A 15,066-nucleotide genomic window follows, 5' to 3' on the forward strand; every position below is an offset into this window, starting at 1 on the left:
GGTTTAGAAAGTAGACTAACAGAGAACATTTAAGCATTAATTATAGATTATTAATGTAGGCTTTTATACAGTAACTTATATACTGTATAAATATATGCTGTGAGTGATATTTAATGTCATGTCTTATTTCTGGATTTTTATTATGCTTATTTATTTATTTTTGATGTAACTTATGTACCAGTAATTTTCAGATAGAGAAATATACATTTATAATAAAGTAGAAATATTAACAGTTAATCTGACATAACATTGTCATATTGGTATAATAGGTGTTTTTTCTCAGCCAGCTAATCAGTGATAATAACTACAGCCAATTTAATGGACCTAATATAACAATACACACTAAAATTGCCATATACTGATACCTGGGGCCGTTTCCTCCACCACCAATATTCCTCGTCACCTGTGACTCGCAGCTGCATGAGCAGGATGATGTTGCCTGCTTCGTAATACGTTTCTGCCTCCAAGTTAATTTGGTCTTGTGTTAATGTAATTAGCATAAGCAAAGGCTTAGAAAGCTGTAATAATATAAAAGCAGCAGCATTCAGTCCATCAGTAGGATTCCATTAGTCAGTTTTTAGATGACCTTATGATGCTGAACCTGCTAAAGTAGGACTCCACACTCATTAGCAGTAATGGCTGTAGGTAGCCTTGACCCTTGAGTGCATCACATATCAAAACCTGCATGCATCATTTGGAGTTTGCCAAAAAGCTCCCCTCACATAATATCTGAGTTAAGGATCATGTCAACAGATACTTGTGTGCTGAAAGATAGCTCTGGGCGAGAGTAACATTGTGCTGATCTCTAAAAACACAATCAGCTCTTTTTAATGGACCTTTTCCTCCAAGCAGTTTAGTCTTCATTCACTATAACCACTATAATAGCAGGAGACACAAGGACGAATTAGGATTGTTCCGATCAAATGAAGCTTCTTTTAGTATCATAGCTGCACATCAGCATTTTTGTGAGCCTTTGAAAAGCCAAAAAACTAGGATTACTTTATTTTTCTTTCATAATTACAGAAAAATGATTTCTTTTTTATGGGTTTGAAGATAAATAGGAAGAAGAGATGCAAATTTTATCTGAAGCACCTTTAACAGGAATGTACAAATCTGTGTAAGCTACAAAGCTAGCCAAGGTACAATAAAATGAGTGTACCTTTGGGATCTATTTCCACTATTGGAGCAAACATAAACAGAACATTAGGCCATGTGGTTTCTGAAATGTCCCTTGTTTAGTTTTAATTTCTTGTTTAAAGAACTTATATAAAAGCTTATGGTTAGAATATGGGCATGACCCAATGACAGTCACACTTTTGATTGTGTGATATTGCGTAACTGGGTTATATATACAGCTGAGTGTCAACTTTCTCCATCCCTAATGTTTTACTAACTCTGTTGTAAATTTCTGCCTTAGTTTGTTAGTATAGCCCTGTGATGGGTTGGCACTCTGTCCAGGGTGTATCCTGCCTTGATGCCCGATGACGCCTGAGATAGGCACAGGCTCCCCGTGACCCGAGGTAGTTCGGATAAGCGGTAGAAAATGAGTGAAAATGAGTTTGTTAGTATAAATTAAACAGTGGTACAGCTGGAACATTGTGGATTAAACATGTATTCACTATATGCTTATATGACGTTACCTAGATAGCTTAATTATCTGTTACATGCTGTTTTACTGGTCATTTATTATATTTCTTTTTATTTCAGACCTGTTAATACATTTCTCAGAATCGTATGTATTTGTGGTATGTCATGTGTACGATGATTTTATTACTATGAAAAACATCTTTAAGGATTCTTTAAAGGTTCATTGGGGATTATTGAGGGTTCTTGGTTTCCAAAAAGGAAATCTACCTGGAGATTCTGTTTCCCGTTTCTGATAAAGGAAATTCTCTGTAATGTTCTATGTAGAACAATTAAGTGTTCAAACTAGAGCACAACTGAAAAATCCTTAAAGGTTTCTAAAAGTGTATGGAGAGTTTGGCTCCAGGGCAGAGCTTAAAAAGGTAGCAGATGGTATGTTCTTGTGGCTGAAGTGGTACCATCAAGGCTTACCTGGGAAGTCACATATGGTGTACATTTAATTAGCTTTTAAAGTAAAGCTATATGGATATATTGGTCCAATTTTTAAAGTCATATAGTTTTTTAAAGGTATACTTTTTGTTTTTAGACGGAAGATACACAAAACAGTTACATAATACAGTTAACAGGTACAGCCATGTGACTGCAAAATGAAACATGTAAAATCTGGTTCTTTTATTTCTGAGAATGTTTTTATTAACCAACAGCCTGTTTTTTTTGGTTTATAAAACATTTTAAAAAATCATAATAAAAACGGAAGCTTCTTTGCTCATGGCCCACATCACTTTGTTTGCTTCTGTAGTGGTGTGTAAGTGTGTGCTCCAATTATGCAGTATTTCCAAAGATTTAGTCCAACCTTGATGTGCACAGAGGGCTTGTCCAGTGGGTAGAAAAAATAACAAATATACACGGAGGCTCATATGACTGTGAGCTTTAGTTGGGACAAAATTTAAATTCAAATTTGATAGCATCTCTGCTACATGCACTCCTTTGTATCCCTTTGCAATGAAAACCAAGCATTTCAGTCTTTAACAGCAGCAACTCGTACAATGAAAGAAAGGAAGACCCAGATGAAAGCAAGTAGGGAAGTTAAACACTCTCATTAACAATGATATGCCAGCATTGTGCCATTTGCATATTGCATGTTTATGTAATTTATTCTCGCTTGTTGGGCAAGTTGAAGTTTGAAGTGTGTACCTTCCATTCTTTCCCTCTCCACTTTTATTTTTTACCAAGGAATAATGATTTAAAACAAGGTCATTTGATCTTCTGTTTCAATGGGCCTTAATTAAATATTCATTCATGCAGCTATGGTTTCTCTGACGGTGTTTCTGATGGAGTGCAGTGAAGACACAAAAGCATAGCTTTTTGTTATTCAAACCCTTATGAGGTTTTGGAAGACTCAGACATGAAGACAGTAAAACAGTTCCTTTTACAAATGGAACTCGGAAGACTCTGAAAAGTTTTCTTGAAGAAAGCCTGATGATTTGATGTGATGTACGAATCAATGCATATACTCAGTATTCTCATGATCTATATATTGTATGATGTATATATGTAAGAAGACGGCAGTGCTGGCTTTAAAAAGGAGTAGCTCTCAGACGCGGGCTGAGACGGGTGCATAGATAAAGAAGACGCAAAGTGATGAGAGTATTTTTTAAGAATATTTGTGTAAGTTGTGCACCATAACTAAGACTAGGTCCAACCTTATGTGCTACGGGTCACATATTACTAAGAATTTGAATGACTCAGAGGAGAAAAAAATCAGCACATTTGCACATGAATGTTTCATGCGAAAAGGAAGTGATGGTGGAAGAAGGCCTGCATGCTCTCTGTCCTCTATTTTGTGTTAGACTCAGAGGACATGCTGTGAGCCAAGATTCAGTACATACCCTGCTTACATATATGGTTGAAATTCTGACATGAGTAAGGTTCTGACTCATAGAAGGTACACAAAATGCCTGACACCCCCGTATTCTAATATAATCATGTTTAGCATAGAGTCACATTTACTGATTCGTTCATTCATCCATCAAGTACACTCACCTTCCATGTTATTTGGGACACCTGCACAACTGCACAACACTTTCATACAGTTATCGAATTAGCCAGTCATGTATCAGTAGTGCAATGCATGTCATCATGCAGATACAGGAGATTAATTTATGTTCTCATGAAGACTTACAATGGTAGAAAAAATGTGATCTGAGTGACTGACTGTATTACTGTCAAATGAGCTGGTTTGACTATTTAAGAATAAAAACCTCCTTGGACTTTTACCCACAAAAGTCTTTAGTGCTTACATAGAATAGTACAAATAAAGTTTAGTGGGATGTAGTTCTGCTGGCAGAAATGTCTTATTGGGAAATTTATCAACAGAATGGCAGACAGGAAGTCTAAGGGGCTATTCTTTACAACCATGGTAAACATTAAAGCATCTCAGAACACACAGCACACCAAATGTCAAGGAAGATCAGTTCATTTTGTTCTTATCAGCCAAGAATAGATATCTGAGGCTACAGTGGGCAGAGGGTGAAACTTGACAAGTACATTGGAACAATATTCTTTGAAAAAAAAAGTATGATTTGAATCAGAGCTTTCAATATGGAACATGTTCTAATTTTCAGTAAGTTGTGTCCAAACGCACTGTTCGTGATGACTCACATTGCATAGATCATGTAAGGCTGCTCCACTCAACACCTCTGGGCCCTAGTGTCTAATGCACAAAATCAAATTATAATTAACCACATTTAAGTTGGAGCAGCAAGTCCCTCCTTATAGGTTTTCCTGTGATCTCTCCATGTTTTTCCCTCTCATGCCCATGGAGTAATTAATATGGGGAGGCATCATGCTCAGCAAATTCCTATGAGATGGGCTTGCTAAAGCTGTTAAGGCCAAGAGGCTGAATTAGTATTCATGCAGGTTTTCCTGCTACAAGTCTCTGCTCCCACTGGGACCGTAGGCTAGATTGGGTAGACAGACAGCGTTCATCCTTGATTATGTGAGCAGAATGCCACTGAGCAGCATGAACATAGAAGGGGAAAAACATTCCTTGGGCAGCAAATCAATTTCTGTGATATGCTAAATGGATTGGTAGTGTGATTTTTTAACCCCACAGATATCAGAGAAAAATGAGAGGCAGATTCAGAGTTTGAGTGTCCATTTACCTATAATTCTACATCGTATGTTTACTAACTATATTAGCATATAGTACTATATTATATACTATAACAGCTGTTTTTTGTTTATTAGTTGATGAATTTCACCTCATCTATATGCAACTAGAGCATATGAGCTATAATGTAAGGTACACTAATACACGCTCTCCAATTTGATGTGTTTGCAATGCTAAATGTGTAAAATGTGTAGCTTTTAAATTCCATACTTTTTATACTACTTGTCTGCATTATTCATGTACCTACATTATTCATATACATTATATCTGCATTATTTATTTATTTATTTATTAAATGCCTAGTTGTGCCCTTGGACCACCTATTATGCTAAGTATGCAGTGCAGACAAGGAAAATATGAAAATTACCAAAAATGCCTAACTACTTTAGCTTCACCTGTAGCTAATCCTTTACTGTGGTGTAATTTCAGCAAATATATAAGAACTTAATACAACTGATGTTCAGTCTGCTGGCTGACCTAAATATGTTTGTCTTCTCACATTCTCTTCTTCTGGCATTGTTTTACATTTGACCGTATCTGCTCTCTTGTCAAGAAGCCTAGTACCAGATCATGAGTTCTGACTTGCCATCAAATAATTAAGCCAGTGCAGTGCCATATTAGAGTCTGTTCGTCAATCTGTCAGAAACTAATTCACTACTCGCTGTACGCAGGGCTACAGCACTGGCACCTTATGCTCTGTGATTGAAGGCAATCTCCAGGGATGGACAAATTATTCATCATCTCGTACTGCAGATAGAGGCAAAATCATCTGTCTTGTTTCTCTCTGCCTGCCACATATCCACTGACTTGCTGCTTAAACAGCATTAAAATGATCTGAAGAGGTCAAAAATCTCACCCAGAAATGAAGCCTAAACTCTTTCCTCCCATTGCCTGTGTCTGTCTGTCTTCCCAATCTACATGTTCACATATTTAAACCCAGTTCATAACCTGCTGTGACCTGCATAACATTTCACTTCATTCCACTTTGTTTGTCTTACCTCTGGGAATACAAATGTTTATAGACTGTTGGCTGCAGGCTCCATCTGGGCCAGCAGAAGTCACATTACGGTAATCTCTGCCTGGATTAAATCTGTTGTTCATGGAGATGTTAACAAAGGTGATAAAACAAGATTAGTCAAGACACACTGTGTGGGAATTGTAGAGTGTGTTCTTATTAGCATGCACTGTGCTCTGAAGAGGAGAGCAGGCACAGAGCTCCTCATGGGGGGAACAGGGTTCAGCCATTAGCATGAATAGGAAATGCTAATGCTGAGCCTCAGACACCTGCTCCCCAACAGCAGCCCTGTGTAGATACTGATGAAGCAAGGAAAGACATTCCAAGTGAGATCAACACTAGGATGTGAAACAATAATGATATTTAAAGTGGCAGTCGGCATTTCAGAAACTGCAACAGTTCACTCAGTTGGCTTAAAAAGGCTGTTCTTAATTACTGGGCCCTAAAATCCTTAGACATGTTTTATTGTACCCTCAGGGTGTAGAATCAGTCATAAAAATTTGGAAACCCAGAATTTACCCAAGATCTTTGGATACAGTCATATGTCATATATGTAATTTATTAATTTACATATTAGCATTTATTATTTTGGCAGATGCGTGTTTCCAAAGTTACTTAATATTGAGCTGAATATTTAGCTGAAAAAACTTTTTTACAAATAAAATAAATAAGTAATAAAATGAAATACAACATTAATTGAAATACAATTTTTTTTTATTAATTGTCATTGTTTTAGTATTCAGCCCACTAATCTTCAGTATTTATATATATAAATAAGGTCCTGTTTCCACATTTATTTCTGATGTATCAGTATGGCTGTACATTATGCAAGGTTCATTTCTTACCGAACAAATTCTTTTTCATACAGGAAAAAAGGCATAACACATTATTCATTTTAAATGATGTGCTACATTTTGTTTATGCCTCTCCAATTACTGGGTTTCTAAGGACATTTATTATTAAGTGCTACTTAAAATTAAATATGAAATTAATGTTGGAAGATTGTTGAAAATTGTACACTTTATTTTCAAAATATTAGCACCCAAGTGACAATATGTATTCCACTGGGCATTACCCTTTATCTCTTTGATATTTCCTGATGTGTCATGGTTTGGCAATTGTGAATTGTGTATATAAAATGTATATTCATTCATTCATTCACTTTATACCGCTTATCCGAACTACCTTGGGTCACGGGGAGCCTGTGCCTATCTCAGGCATCATCGGGCATCAAGGCAGGATACATCCTGGACGGAGTGCTAAAATGTATATATGTATATGTATATATATATATAAATGTTCTTAAGGAGCATATAACTGGCCAGACATCATGACATACACAGCTACTGTAAGCCATATCACTTAGGCTATGGAGGTTTTGTTGTTCTTTGAGAGCTACTCTCCTATCCCACCTCTTCTGCTGCATTATAAAGCAATGTAGTCATTGACCCTGCTCCCTGTTGACTTAGGGACTTTGTTCATCAAAAGGGGAAAACTCACTCATAAAGGTGTGTGAAGAGCATGTGACCACTCCAGAGCCTGCCTTGCTGTTTTGCTGTATTGTACTTTCAAAAAGGGGAACAAGTGCTCTCAAGTTTCATAGCAGTCTGAATGTATGGTATATAAACCCTTTGTATAATTAGTATTTTGTCAATACTCCACATGAAATGGAAAAGCCATCACTTTCCCCCAGATGTAGTCTTATTGCCACTCTTAAGGGAATGATATCTGCATGTTCCACTGTTACTGAGGATAAGGAGACCAGTGTAGCAATATGTACAAGGATATAAAAAAGTTACTGTTAAGCAAATTGTCTGCTATTTTGTCATCAGAATCTGATAGTACTGTAGTTAATACCAGTCTCTTTTTAAAGAGCTACTTATCACATATAGGATTTAGTTTCTCCTCTTGGATACTTCAGTTGACGCAGCAGTACTTAATTTGAGCTAGATATGAAGCCTTCATGTAGCTCTTTAAGCCATTTATTCAAGAGCAGAATTACAAAGAAAGTATGTAAACAAACAAATTATTGTAGCCTTACAAGCCAACACACTGCCAATTTGGCACTTTATAAGATATTCGATAGTAAAATAATTTCTCCTATTAACATTAAAGGTTAATTATGTAAAGTTTAATTTCTAGCTTTCATGCTTGGTTGGAACTGGAATTTCAAAAGGAAATAATCTTCAGTCAGGTCTCAAGTATTATACAACAGCTGCCAACCAGGGAGGATGAAGGTTAGCATGCTTCCCCACATGACACATGAAGCCATCCTATCGCATCCTCACTCGTATGCATGCATATACATGAGACTCAGACTCAGACGCACGTGGCCAGTTTGATCTCTTGTACTCGTGGTCATGAATGACAGCCCTAATAAAGAATTCTGTAGTGAAGTCAAACAGCACTGTAAATATAGTTTGTTTCCTTCTGTTCCTGTAGAATTTGAATTTGCTTACATTTTTGTAACTGGATTTGATCCCCATGTTGCTGCTATGCACATGCCTGTCCACTTGGTGACTCCACACAGAAAGATGTATATGATGTAGTTAGTTAATAAAAGTAATGAATAGCAGTCACCAAGATCAGTCAACTCACTAGAGAATGTATGCAAATTGGAATGATATGAAACTAAAGTTTTACTCATGAAATGCAACACAAGTGTCTCATTTAAAATTGGATGGTATGAACACACAGTCTTTTCAAAATCACTTGAGAGCCCAAGCCAAAGCTTTCATAAACTACTATGGATTTGCTTTAAATGGCTAATGTAGACTATGATTTGTTATAGACCAAATGTAGACCAATTCCATGTTATACAATCATAAACATGCACTAATCTAAGAGATTCAGAAATCTAGTTGCATTTGATCGGCACAAATCAAAAAAATCAAAGACACCAACCACAAAACTAAAATGACAAAGATTTACAATCTTAACACAATTAGCATTTGGTATTGTTAAGATTGGGCAAACTGAAAAAGAACCATTTTTCATTTAGCAATGAAAACTTTTGTTTTCCTCCTAAATAAAATGTTATTGTTGGGTGAATTAATTATTCAATTCATTGAAATGGACAGTGTGAAAGAACGGAAAGTTCCATCAGTACTGCAAGTGACTACATGTTAAAAAATTGGAATTAGAGAGGACAGAGACCAAAAATTACTCTAATTTGAGACAAATTGCACTGTATTCATCTCCAACCCCATCTACATAAAACTGCTCCAAGGCCACTCATTTTGATCTGTAATGCATGTTTATATTATGCTGGGTGTCCTAGAGTGCTGTGTTTAGAAGCGTTTCCTTTATGACTAGTGCTCAATAGGGACTTGTATGGTTTGTTTTACTTGGCAGTGAGAAAAAAATTGGGAATAGCATAGTCCTCGAGTGTGAGTGTCTGTCTGTTCATGCAAGCATCTCCACCTTTTATTAATGTAGGACACATTTACAAGTGCAGCAATATGTGCTATTCAGATGATTCAAAAGACCATCAAGCGGTGGTGAAGCAAAGGAAGGCCAAACCACATTCATTTATTTGCTGCTCTGACTACCTGCTGTTCAGATCTCTACATAATATAGGATTAATCCTTTTCAACATTGTGTGTGTGTGTGTGTCTCTGTCTGTGTGCCTGAGTGTACGTGTGTGTGTGTGGTGTAAAACCTGAGCAGCTTCTCTTTTCTTTCATTTCATCATTTTTGTGTAAAATTCTAACCCACTGCCCTCACACTTTGTCTTAAACTTAGCAAAGTGCCCTTTCCTTTGCACCCTTGATGAACTTAATCAGTCTTAAAGAGACTCTCATATTTCCTCAGATGTCTTAACTGATGAAACTATGTGAACCTCTGTTAGAGAGAGAGTTTGTAATCAATTAAATTCTGCCCTGGTCTCCTGAGTTCCCTAAAGGTAAGGCCAGTTTTCCTTTAATGAAAATTATGTGAATTAAATCTTGTGCATTCATGATCTGAGAATAATCGACAGAATGTACTGTCTGTAGTGCAGCGGTCTGGTCAAATATAAATCCTTTTATTTTTTTTTTTATGAAATGCAAAATTCCTCTGCACTACATAACCTCTTAGATACTTTGGTATCTACATAAGTATCAGGCATATATTTGTGTCTATTAAGTAAAGTGCTACTGCTTCTGACAGATTTTTTTTTCTTTACATAGTTTCATACTTGAATCTGAGTCACAATGGCATATCTCCCAAAAACCCAATTTTCTCGAGTTATGAATGTGTTGAGCTGTCCAAACTGATGTGATGTCGATTTCATGAGACCAGGCTGAAAGAGACAAATTCCATTTATCTACCTAAATGGCCATTATCTGAGTTTAGCACTTGTCCAGAGGTCAGATCAGGCTCTGTGGGGAATTAAACATGGTAATGTGGGCGATGGCTGTGGAAGGGCAATGCGGTCAATCAAAGGCTACCTTACATCTCTCAGTGCCGACATTGGGTGTTTCTCTCCATAATTCCCTGATTTGACTTTGATGTGCCAATTTGTGCCTGATGAATAATTGTCTGGTTTGCTGATAACTTGTGGGAGTCAAGAGCATTCTGGTGGCACTCAATGCAAATGGGATTTTTGGGTTAGACGAATCACGACAGTGTCCTCCATATATCTACCATGTGATTCTGTGGATAAACTTAACAATTAGAGCTCTTTGAAGAAGCCATTTTTGATTAGTGCAATCAGTAAACAGCATAGCCTCTCCATGATTGTCCTTGTGATTAGATGAGTTGTCACTTGAGAAGTTGCTGGAGATTTTAATTTATGGCCTTATAGTCTTGAAAAGTACAGTAATTACCTTATGCGTATTTTGTGGCATGGATTAGCTAAAAAAAACCTAGAAGAAGAAGAAGAAGAAGAAGAAGAAGAAGAAGAAGAGAGATTAGAGGAAAATGCAAGACATTTTAAAATGATAAATTTCTGCATGTGGGGATGAAAAATAGAAAATATTGATAATAATATATTTTTTTCTCTAGTGTTTTAAGATATAACACAGCCAACTGCACATTCAATGTACATTCACTTAAAAGTAAAATAACTAAAGGTGAGGACAACTGAAACTGTAAACAATAATTATACTCTAAACACCATTTGATCTGGTAAAATCATTGATTTTTCCAATGGATTTCCAATCAGTGGGCTCCAACACCAACTGCTGATTGATTCTAATCAATACTGCTAGGAACTGTGCGTCTTGTGAAAGTAAGGGAGAGTGAGCAAGAGTGCAGATCCAGGATTAGGCCTGCCTGATTAGGGCAGCTTTAATGTGCTGTTGTGATTATGTTGCTGCTTAAAGGATGCTAATTAACCATGAAGTGTGGCTGGACTGAGGACTTTAGGGAAAACATGAGGAACTGGCTGCAATGCATATTGTCCCTGTTTTCCTGTGTCTTCATTAAACCCAACAAAAGGTTCCAGGAGGGATGACATGAAGAGCAAACTAAAACTGAGTTAACTTTCTCTTTTAGTGTGTCTGTACCCCCTGTGGGGTAGGATGAATATGTCCTTTCTCCTGCTTGCTAGAACTAACCTCTGTGACCAGCTGCTGAAATCAGGCCAAACAAACACTCCAACGTTTGCTGTGACTAAGAGGCTAGCCAGCTGTAACACACCTTTGTCCCATGCGTTTCCTGGCCTAATTGGTTACATTTGCATAATGTACATGCATCATATTTAGGAGGTTATGTGTAAAGCTGCAGGGAACATGGATCACATGAAAAGACCTGAAATTCAAGCAGATATTAAAAGACAGACACCTACAAATGTGAATACATAATAGATAGACAAAGGGACTAGCAGACAAGCAGACAAATATAAAAACTCAGATGTTACCATAGATAACACTCTGTTCATGTCTATTGCACACATACTAGCTCTGAGTGTCTGACCCCCTGGTAACACAGGAGGGGGAGCAGGAGCAGGAACGTGGGATTTGGGGTGTAATCCTGTTTGTCTTCGGGGGAACATGGACTGCAAGCTATTGATTCTAAGCAACAGTCTAGAAATTTATTAAGATGAACAACAGGCATCTAATTGTAAATGCCTTCCTTGGAGTACTATGTCTATTGATGAATGGTGAAGAGGAGACAGGTTGCCACAAGATGATAATTGGAAAGAAAGTGGGTGGTCTTTCTCTGCTTGTTGCGTTTGTTTAGTTTGTGTATTAGATTTGCTCTTCCCAGTTTGTATACAGGAATAGAACAATGATAAATGCGCTGAAATGCTTACGTTCATCTGCACTCAATGAAGCAAATGTTTGTCACTTAATTTTACATTCTTAATTAGGCTGATTAAACTTATTAGCGAGCTGATCCCTTGGGTAAATGCAAGGACATTACTGTGATATTAACAACGTAGGTTAACCTGTTTATCCCTAGGCTAATATACATATGTTCTCAAATCAAAGTGATATAATGAGCAAGGGGGGAAAAAATGATCATTTTATTTGTTACCCTCTCCATAATCCTTCATTATGGTAACATCATTCATGCAGTTGTTTCTGTAATGGCTTCAGTATATCAGTTTATAATTATTGTATAATTATTTGTGCTTTAATACACACTGCATTTTTAGCATTGTTTCTGCAAATTTTGTCATTGTGCATGCATGCATATATGTATGTGTGCATGTGTTTGTGCATGTGAAAGTGTGCATCTGTCAGCATGTCCCAGCAAGCACCTAAGCGTGGACTTATAATGGGTGCACATAATGAAGCAGAATCTGAACATATGCAACTTCATTCATTCCTCTCACATGTCTGAAGTGGTCACACACAAACAATCCGTGCTATTGGCCGGATCCATTTGAACCACCATCCAGCCTGGCTCCCATAAACAAACAAGGCCTAGCCTTGCAGCTGGCCATTGCCTTGGCAACATGGGATTGGGACAGAGCTGTGGACTAGTTAGAAAGTGTAGTATTGTGAAGGCACAGCAGAGACCTGAAATACTTGAGCACTTTACAATGCAGCCCATTCAAGGCCGATTTCAATTTTGGGGAGTGAATACAACTTAGACACTTGTGTCTCTTGAGAATGCTATTGTTATCTGGAGCATTTTGTCAAGGTGTACAAATGTTCCTGGTTGTTTTATAAAAATTGAATGCAAAGCCTGTGCATAGATATCAAAGGTAAATGGCTTATAAAAATATTCCATTCTTTAGTTGAAATCCAGTTAGAAAGAAATATGCTGGTTAGCAACATTCTTTAACTCTGGAAAGCCTAGGGTATACAGCAAAACAAGCACTGTATTTAATCTGAAACATGTGCATTTATTTTTATGTAGTCCACCTTTGCAGTATGATTGTGATTTGCTGCTTGCATAAATGTACACTTTCTACATGGATTTTCCTGTCATCACTCACTCTTTAAAACCAGGCTATAATCACTAATGTTATTACACTAATGTTAATCTTTCGTTACCCATGTGAACAGGGAGTGATGCATTTTAATCAGGAATTCAGGCCTACATTTGTAAAATATAAAGTTTAAGATATAAATGAAGGAAGGTTAATTGATTTTGACCTTATTTTTAAAAAAATATTTTTTACTTATATTTAAATTGATTTTGTCTGCATTTTTTATTACATTCACTGAACATTTTTCTCACTAGTTGTTTTCTAAATTCATTCCCTGCAACATTTTCAATCCCTGATTAACAGAATGATTAGCTAATGCGAACGTTTTGAGCTTCTGACAGTGTAATGTTTTTAAAATTATAGTAAGAGAACTGGTTTTAATTAATTATGAAGTATTATTGCATGATACACAAGGAGTAGAATGTTTACTCCTTGCTCCTATTTCAACATTCATGGCTAATGTTTTTCTTGCATTTCCACTGTTTACTCATTAATGTAAGTTGCTATTTTCAGGAAGGAGAGAAAAGGGAAACAGGACACTCCTCAAAAAAGATGGTTGCAATCATGCATACATAGACCAAAAAAGGAGAAACCTTTTAACTAAAATATAGCACTTCAAAAAATATCCAGATATTCAAAGTTGGTCATTACGGTCCAGCTTCACAGTGCCTCTTCCATCTAGGTCCAATATGGTCCCTTATTTAGATGATATGAGTTGTTTAAAGGAAAACAAAATTTCTCTTAGGGGATGTTTGCTAAACGTAATGAGGCATAAGTAATGGTGTACAGCCATAATTACTGCTAGCCAAAACCCAGCAGGTAGGGACAGACCAGCCATTGATTCTTGCTTCAGACCTCTTCAAGTACTAATCAGCTTCTTTGGTTCTGCAACTCAGGCCTTGCAAAGCCATTGTAGGCCTGTGTCACTCTAGGTCAGTAGTTATTAGTGGCGACTGAAAACAGTTTCTTTAACTACTTATGGGATGCCTGAATAAGATGTATGCAGAACTTGGAGGGGGATTACAGGCTGGCCAGTGCAGCGCAGGCAAGCACTGAGAAGAATGTGACATGGTTTGGTAATAAGGGATGCTTCTCTCTCTCTCTCTCTCTCTCTCTCTCTCTCTCTCTCTCTCTTTCTCGCTCTCTCTCATGTTGTAGATGCGAAAGAGTATACACTAAAGAGTTTTGAACTGCCTTCACAATTTTGCAGAATTCTACAGTTACAGCTCTAGAAAAGTGTGTGTGTGTGTGTGTGTGTGTGTATAAAACTGTATGTGTCCTATAGTTCTCAGCAATGACATGCCTTTATTTACTTATTTTATGGAAATCTATTAGAGTGAATATTGCTTTCTGAGTCCTTTGACATTCTTCAGATGTTTTTCCTTTTGTTGGAGGAGGATTATTTGCTGCCAGTTTTGAATAACTAGAATTAGGAAAGATTGTGTTTTACATGGTGTACTGTCTCATCCGATGGCTTCTCATAACCACATGACTTTACAAACAATTTGCAGAAACACAGTCAATGGACCAACAGTGTCATACACTTTATGCACATGGTTTTGCATAAAAATGCCTCAATTCTGTATACCTTGCCAAGCCATTTTTGTGTGGTACAATTGTGTGGTACAATTGCAATTGTCAATGGATCTGAAGAAAATAAATGCAGTGTAGCGAGATGTGAACAGTAAGGAACAGAACAGTGAACAGATTGGTTAAAAAAACCTTAACAACTCAAAAACAATTACACAAATTAACAACATTAATCAATATTTTAAAATGGTTATAGTGTCCAATATGACCTAGGCTGAACCAGGAAGCTCAGAATTCAACTATTTTTTAGCTGTAAGTATTTCAGACCTTCTCAATTGGTGGTAACAGAAGTGGCTCTTATGTTTTGGGATGTACAGCCTCCGGCTTGCGTTTGAGTTT

The sequence above is a fragment of the Tachysurus vachellii genome, chromosome 10 (assembly GCF_030014155.1).
Source record: "Tachysurus vachellii isolate PV-2020 chromosome 10, HZAU_Pvac_v1, whole genome shotgun sequence".
In the NCBI taxonomy this organism is placed as follows: Eukaryota; Metazoa; Chordata; class Actinopteri; order Siluriformes; family Bagridae; genus Tachysurus; species Tachysurus vachellii.